Genomic DNA, 9,139 nt, shown 5'->3' on the forward strand with positions numbered 1-9,139 from the left:
CAAATGACTGGGGCTTACCTGCATGGCCAGCCACATATTTGGGGTCTGGGTGATGTATCCCTGCTTAGGGTTAGGAGGAAAGTAGATGAGAGCATGCCTGCTGCTCAGCACCCTGGCCTAGGAAAACTGCAAAATCGGGTCTGCTAGGTGTGCACTGGCAGGAGAGCATGGCAGATTCCCACAGCATACATGGAGATATTTTCAGGCTCCACAGCATGCTGCATGGCAGATTTAGCTTTTACTCAGATAAAAAGGGTTTATGTACTGCACGCTTTTTCCCAGAGTTAAAGTAGTGAGCTCAACTTCTATCTGGTGGTTCCAGAGCTGGTAGTAAAGGTACCTCCACCATATTAAAAGGCCGTGAGAGGCAGAACCAGCATCCAGGACCACTGCAACCAAACTGCTTATTATTTTTAAAGCATTCCTGGTCAAAAATGATACACAATAAAGACAGATTGAGACAGAAGTAAACCTCTAAACGGGTCATAGTGTGTTTAAAAAAATGTATGTAGGCTTGGGAGAGAGAAGAAAAAGTATAGAGTTATAAAAAGAAATAAATCATTTAAAAATAAAACAAAATTTTTAAAGAAACAGAATACAGACAGTCATAGATTAAAGGAGTAAATAAAAATAAGCTACATAAAGATGGAATATACACAGAGATGCTGACTGAGGTTTCTGTCCGACCCGGTCGTTCAGTCCCACAGAAACACACAGAGGTCTACTTTAATTATAAACTGGTTGGCCTATTAGCTCATGCTTCTTATTAACTCTTATAACTTGTATTATATTAGCTCATAATTTTTGGCTGTGTTAGCCATGTGGCTTGGTACCTTTTTCAGCGAAGCAGTCAAATCTTGCTTCCTCTGTGGCTGGATGATGACAGCAGACTGAATCTTTTCTCTTTCCAGGAATCTCCTCTTCTCCTTGTCCTGCCTCTACTTCCTGCCTGGTCGCCCAACCTATACTCCCTGCCTGGCTACTGGCCAATCAGCATTTATTTAAAATACAAGTGACAGGGTACAGACCATTGTCCCACAGCACAGAGAGTCTGGGTTATGCATATTATTGTGTTCTTTTTAATTTTTTGACATTTGATTTTGGTGACTGCTAAACTAAATACATATATACGTACACACACACACACTATATATATATATATATATATATATATATATATATATATATATAATCTTGACTTCAAAATTTGAAGGATAATGATATGTTACTTTGGAAAAGAGGTTCTGCTTTTGCTTCCACAGAAGATATGAACCTGTAGATTCCTTCCAGGATAATGTGGTTTGATGAACTAAAACCCCCTGAAAGGTCTCTATGAACCTCAAAATTACTTCACCCAGCAAAAAGCAGGAACTAGTCAGAGAGAACTATGACCAAATACCCAAATATTGTTTATAAATGTTTATTTACATTTAAAGGGGAATATGATATAGAGGTGAAGACTTTGCATTTGTATGGATCTTGGTTTATTTATACAAATTTAACATCAGTTTTGTAATATACCCATTTCTTCTCTTGATTAAGGTCTTGTGTTTGTGCATGTAATTTAAAACTCAAATGTATAATTAAGAAATACAGGTTACTAGATAATCATCAAGTTTGTAGTCATGTTAGTTAGGTTTTCTATATATACAGAGTTATAGTTTAGATGGTTAGTTATTATTCAAACCTTACAAAGACTAACAGAATATGGCATTTAAAATGTTTTAAAAACTTAGGACTTTTCATGACAATGAGACACATCTGCTCCTGAAAGTACCAATTACTTCAAGAGGATGATAGGCATCGAAGAGGCTCCTTATGGAGTTGATTAGCCATTTGGGCAAGAAACTGCCCTTGCCTGGATTGCCTGATGTTATACTGTATGAACTAGATATGCAGGACCCACAGAAAAATGACTGCTGAACTTACCTAAAGGTGAGATGATCCTTTGGGGTTCCTGCTTCATAAAAGAGTCTGCCAGACATTTTGCAGGACACAGAAGAAAGCAAGTGATAGACTTTGCCATTACAAGGCAGAACATATTTCAATTATCCTTCTTCATGGAAAAGTCTGTCAGATACCATGGGCCTGTAGGCTGAAGATTGGATGCCCCAATGGTACAGAAGAACTTTGGGTGACTGTCAGGGAGTGAGATATCTGTCAATTCTCAAGTTTTGGAAGTTGCTTACAATGCACTCCCTGTTAACTTAGGTAATATTATATCCTTCTGGAGTCCTTGATGTAGTTGAAGAATTTATAGTTATAGTTTTCCTTAGTTATGATAAAAGATAAAGTAGATATAAATTTTGTAACTGCAATTCTTGCTTGATAACTGTTTTGTTGTATGTAATTTTACTATGTGATGGGTGAAGCTCTGTTAACCAATTACCTTTAGAAGTGGAATCTAGTTAAGGCGTGGCTACCCGGAGCCCAGGAAGAAAACTGGGATGGACCAGGTGCGTGCTCCTTGGGCGATTTCCGCCGGATACAGTGGAACTCGGATTTCCCATTCTTGTGGCGTGAGTTTCCCCTTATAACAATTAAAAATATAATTGTTTATCTTTAAACTGGCCTGGTTATTTCCCAAATTGAGCAAACAGTTACAGTTGGTGCCCCGTTCGTGGGGCCGCTTGATTCTTTGGCGAATCTGGCCAGCCATGGCATAGAATTCCCACACAGCAGCCCTGTTTAGCCACTACTGGCTGATTTTGGGGTCTAGTTATTTCTGCACTCGTGGAAGCTCAGGCAGTGCAGGGACGCAGGAGGCTGAGGCAATGATGATAATCATACAGGTGGTAACAAAAGCATATAGGATGGGGGCAGGGTGCTGTCCTTATCTTTGCAGGAAAACACTCATCTTCAAAGATTTCAAGGGACCCTAGATGTTTGACTACTGACTGTTGGAACAATAACTACCCAATAAGGATCATCAAGAAAACCAAATATGTTCCATAAGCATAAATATTGACAATATATGTTTATATATGTATTAATGTATTTATATTTATAAATATATAGAGATGGTTTTGGAGTTGGACACTGGCTCAGTCCCTCTCTAATTCCAAGCCTGATGTTAAGAGAAAAGCCCAGAATTTCTGCCTCATATCAGGAGCCATGATATGGGACAGAAAGAAAAAAGAATTTAGAAAAATCTTTACTTTTTTTCATGTCTATTTCTGTCTTTATCATGCCCTTCATTGAATATATAAGTTTGTATATGTCTATATAAATAATGCTTAAGTTTTCCACAATACACAATGAATTTTTCTGCAGTAATCTTTGAAGTTTCCAAGAAGATGATGGGGCCCCACAACAACAACTCCACCTGATTGATATGACGTCATGAATCTGATAGCACTACTACAAGACCTGTTTGGGGTACCAGCTACACAAGATGGTTCCAACTTGGTTAGCTAAAGTAGTGCACATTTTTTACAACATTCTGACCAGACCTCTACAAAATACTCAGAGACTATTTGCAATCTTACCAGACATTAATCTTAAAATTTAAATCATCATTTCACTTTCACAGGATCCCGTAGAACGAATGTCGCCCCCATGACAGCTGGAAGTAATTCTACAAGAGGACATCTCTTCTCCCAGCAAAGTTTGTCCACAGGGTTAGGGACATCATTCAGGGGTTGATTATAAATGGTATGGGGTTGAGGGTTGGGATGAAATTTTATAAGCTCAGGGATCTTTTTTATTTTAAAAAGGGAAAAATAGATGATGGGATAATAGATTTGTTTGTGAGTTATTTATAGACAATTACATTTGTATAGATTCCTGTATATTGATACAAAGTTAAATAATATTATTGTATGCATACATGCTTCTACCTCTGTTTGAAACATTTTTTATATATTGATATATATATTTACAATATTGCAGTGTACATTTCTACCTCTGAGAAAGATACTTATACATTGCTTACATTTGGAGGTCTTTGTCCTCATTTATTGTCTTAGTCTTTAAGTTATATAGATCAATATTCATCTATGTTTGTCATACTTATAGTTAGACTAATCAGTTTCTTTAGATACATAGAGATTATATTCTACATAGATAGATAATCTTCAACCACTTCAAAAAATATAAGAAAATGGCATTTAAATAACTTAGAGTTTTGTTGAAGTGAGACATAATTGCTCCTGGCAGCACCTATCTTTTCCCGAGAGAATGTTGAGCACCCAACCTGGAGCTTGTTTTCTTCTTGGCAGAACTGGCCTTTGGGCAAAGAAATATCCATACCTCAGTCACTGACAAAGATACATAGTATCCATAAATGGATAAAACAAGACTGTCAAATCCTGCCAAGACTGGGTAAGATAGTGTTGAAAAGTTTCTTGCCTTTAAAAATGGTCTGTCAGTCATTTTAGGCCTTAGTCAAAGTTGGTTGCTTTGATGTTGCAAATGAGACTTTGGGTGATTGCCCAGGTAGCCAGTTGTCTCTGTCATTTGTTGCACATTTTGGAAGTTGCTTGATTGCACTTCCTGCCTACTCAAGTAATATTGTTTCCCTTCTCAGATCTTCAATGGGGTTAAAGGTTAGATAGTCGTAGGTACCTTCCTCATGATTTAGCCAAGCTTAATTCTGATGCAAGATTTAGACTCCTAAAAATAGAATGCTTGTAAAACTTTTGTTATGTGTTCCTTGCTTAATATTGCTTATATTATTTGTAATTTTATATTTAGTATCTGTTCCTGTTGTATATAGTTGTATTGGGTTTGGATCGATCGAGGTGATGGGGGAAGCTCTGTTAACCAATCACCTTTAGAAGTGGAATCTAGTTAAGGCGTGGCTACCTGGAGCACAGGAAGAAAACTGGGATGGACCAGGTGCACACTCTCTGGGTGATTCCTGCCAGACACAGTAGAACTTGGACTTCCCATTTTTGTGGCATGAGTTTCCCCTTACAACAATTAAAAATATAATTATTTATCTTTAAGCTGGCCTGGTTATTTCCCAAATTGAGCGAACAGTTACAACTATGTTAAAGTTAAAACTTTCCTTTTTATTTAGACAGAAAAGGGAAGGTGATGTGGGATTCCCCTCTGTATGCTGTAACTACCATTGGTTAAAAAAGAAGCAGCTTTGGGCTTATTGCAGCTCAGAATAGGACAAGGCAGATATTCTAAGTAGATAGAAGAAGACGGAGTAAGTGGAGTCAAAGAAATGCCATGTAGCTGCCAAAGGAGTCAGATGCCAGATGTTGGATGGAACCTTACCAGTAGGCTGCAAAAATGTAGCAACATATAGAAAAGCAGAAATGGGTTAATTTAAGATATAAGAGCTAGCTAGGAATACATTAGAGTCATTGGCCAAGCAGCATTGCAATTAATACAGTTTCAGTGTGATTATTTCAGGTCTTGATGGCCAGGAAATGAACAAGCAGTCTCCACCTACAACTTTCATACTGAGGAATAATTGCAGGAAGATATTAATATTAAAAATCTGAAATCGTATGGTGAAATATGAATACATAGTGCCAGAAACAGTTCAGATTCATTCTGTTTGCTTTTTAATTTCAGTCATCTAGGCTGGCCTCAAATTTTCTGCGTATCTGAAAGTGAACCTTCCTGTCTCCACCTTTGGTGTGCTTGGTTTACATATGTGTGACACCAAGTCTAATTTATGCAGTGCAGGAGAGCCAACCTAGAACTTCATGCATGCTAATCAAACACTCTACCAACTTAGGTAATCTGCAGCCCTGTGTTTGATTTTGAATTAATTTGTGCTGTTATGTGTTCAGAAACCTTTTACTGTTGTCAAACTTTTAGAAACCCACACATTCAATTACAGTTTAAAAATCTGGTATATGGAGTGACCCATAAACACCTTGTAGGTTCAGGCAAAGACACCCTAGTCTATTACCTTTGTCAGAGTTTCTATTGCTGTGAAGAGACACCATGATCATGGAAACTCTTACAAAGAAAAACATTTAATTTGGATGGCTTTCTTACAGTTCAGAGGCTTAGTCCATTATCATCATGACTGGGAGCATGGTGGCATGCAGGCAGACATGGTGCTGGAGAAAGAGCTAAGATTTCTACATCTGGATCAATGGAAACAGAGAGAGAGACACTGGGCCTAGCTTGGGAATTTGAAACCTCAACCCCCCTTCACACACATCACTTCCTCAATGGGACCACACCTACTCCAATAAGACCACACTTCCTAATAATGTCACTTCCTATGGGCCTATGGGGGTAATTTTTATTCAAACCACCACATTCCACTCCCTGGCCCCCATAGACTTGTAACCATAATCATAATACAATAATGCATTCAGTTCAATTTCAAAAGTCCCCATAGTCTATCAATTTCAACACTGTTTCAAAGTCCAAAGTTCAAAGTTTCTAATGAGATTCATGAAATCTCTTAACTGTAACCTCCTGTAAAATCTAAGTCAAAAAACAGATCACATACTTTCAATGCACAATGGCACAGAATATACATTACCATTCAAAAAAAGAGGAAAGAGAATATAATGAGGAAGTACTGGACAAAGAAAAACCAAAAACTAGCTGGGCAAACTCCAAACTCTGATGTTTGATGTCAAGTACTCTTCAGATCTCCAACTCCTTTCAGCCTTGTTGACTGCAACACACTTCTCTTTCTTGGGCCAGTTCCACTCCCAGTTAGTAGTTCTCCTCAAATGTTCATAGCAACAGTTTTGGTTTTTCTTCTTAGGGGAACTTATGACCCTACTTCCAGTTAAACAGTGTAAAAACCATTGGTCATGGTGGCATACAAGACTATTACAAACAATGAACGATGGTCAATGCATATTGTTAAGACAAACAACAAGCTGTGGACAATAATACATTATCGGTATTGCTTTATAAATGTGTAAAAGCAGGGCAGTTGTATGTATTTTGCGGGTGCTTTGAATAGTAGCTTAGCAGGCATAATAACAGTCCCTCACAGATGCCCCTGGCTTTATTTAAATGAACAAAACTTGACCACCATCTAAATCATAAGACTCCTAGTGGGCAGAATGATGGGCAATCATTAGCAGTAGGAGATGTAACACTGGAAGCAATAGGTGGAAGTGATATGAGAAAGGGGTCACAAACTGAACAATTTGGGATACATGTAGAAGTGGAAAAGGGCAATGAAATGGATTGTCTCCTCAGAGCTTCATCAATCCTGATGACAGCCTGATTTTAAGATTTTAGGACGATAGTCCTGTGAGACTGATTTTGTACTCCTGATCTCAGAAATAATAAGATTATCTATCTTCTTTGTTTTAATCCATTAAGTCGGTTGCTGTTACATCAGCAATGGGAAATGGTTTATCACAGGGTTAAAAGAATTTGAGTGATTTAAGTTTTTGCTCTTGCTCGAAATCAACACTTAGATGAATAAAATTCCATATTTAAAGCAGCAGAATCTGTCTATAATAATTAAACTCTAGGGTAATCTTGCAGCAGTGAAAACATAAAAGTACTATAATAACCAAGGTAATTAAGTGCAGAAAGGAATAAGCACACAGGTACTTACATGTAGGTTATGTTATGCTAAATAGGGCATATTAAATATAGAATAAAATGTTATGCCATAGCACATTGCAGTTTTATTTTTATGGCACTGAGGATAGAATCCAGAGCTTTGTGCATGCCAGACAAACACTCTACCCCTCAGCTATCACTAGAGCCTCAGTTTCTAAGAATGAATTAAAAAGAAAAAAAACTTGGATGGACAGTAAATGTCTTTCTCAAGTTAGTTTGTTGTTCTGATTGAGCTGAGACTTTGCAAGAGAAAATGCTTGATTTACTTTAAATTTCTTGGTTTTATAAGGTGGATTTGGCTTTAAGCATCTATCCTCTACTAAGAACTACATCCGTAGGCAAGTAGTTCTTTCCACATGCAGCTCGTAAATTTTCTGGGTTATTACTTTTATAAGGAAGCTGTTCATAACATCATCATCATACTCATCATCATCACCATCATTATTATTGAACACAGGTGGTTGTGAAGTATTTTCATTGAAAAAACTAATTTTTTTTCTTCCTTTTCTGTTGAATGAACCCAGTGGAACTATGGCAGAAGAACCAATGCTCTCCAGGCATTGCAGCTGATGTTTATATGGTGTGCTCTTAGCTCCTGGGTTACAGCATTTCTTTGTAAATGCAATGGCTGAGGCCTATGTTAAGAACAGCTTTACCACTATACATAGTGGCCTTTGTGGCAACGGTCCACCTTCCCTGGTCCTATAGGTTCTTTTTGCCCTCCCCTCTACCCTTCCCCACCTGCAGTACTGAATGGTGTTTTGTAGTACACTTCACCTCAGGGAACATGTGTCTGTTTGGCCAGCAGCACCTACCTTGCCCCACAAGGTTCCCTCACATCCTCATCCCATCAGTTTATGAAACAATGGGAAGAAGTAAAATGTCAGAGGAACCAAGGGGGCTGACTGCGTTCAGTTTTCTTTCTTTCTTTTTAAAAATTGTTCTCCCAAGTCCTCCAGTATCTGAGATTAGAACAACAGGTTGGCATAAGGTCTAGTCATGTGCTTCTCTTAGTGGAGTGCAATGCTTTGCCTCCATGAGACTGTTTAGATTCTGTAATCACACAGTGCACTGTCACTCAAATTCCAATTCCATGTATTTTTGTTACAAATGTCCTGGAAAAATATGAAATAGTAAAAGGTGATAATGCACAAAATATATAAAGCCATCCTATAATCTCCTTTTCTCATTAGATGCTTATTGTTGATTTTATATATTCATTTGCACTTCCTTAATTCTTCACAGTGAAATGACATTCATTCTTGTGAACTGAAGAAATAAAAAAGAAGGACATACCATGTTATTACCACTTCTTTTAAAGAGAGAGTGAGGAAAGAATCCTAACATTCTCAGTGTGGGTTTGTCACCATGATTCTAGAGGTAGTGAGACCTGGGAAAATGGAGCCAATAAATTATTTGGTCTAAGGTCTCAAGAAATAGTGAATTGTATCAGAGTCTTGGACAATTTATACTCTGAGGCTTTAGAAACGTCACATGAGTAAAGTTTTGATGAGTTCAAGCTGTATACAATCACAAGGACAAGCTGCACGTATGTGGCAAAAGCATGTTCTTCCACAGAGACATATAAAGGATAGTTTAAACATATAATTGAATAACAGTCCTA

This window comes from Microtus oregoni, unplaced genomic scaffold, assembly GCF_018167655.1.
Source record: "Microtus oregoni isolate MIOR12 unplaced genomic scaffold, Mior012 000097F_ref0000449, whole genome shotgun sequence".
Classification (NCBI taxonomy): Eukaryota; Metazoa; Chordata; class Mammalia; order Rodentia; family Cricetidae; genus Microtus; species Microtus oregoni.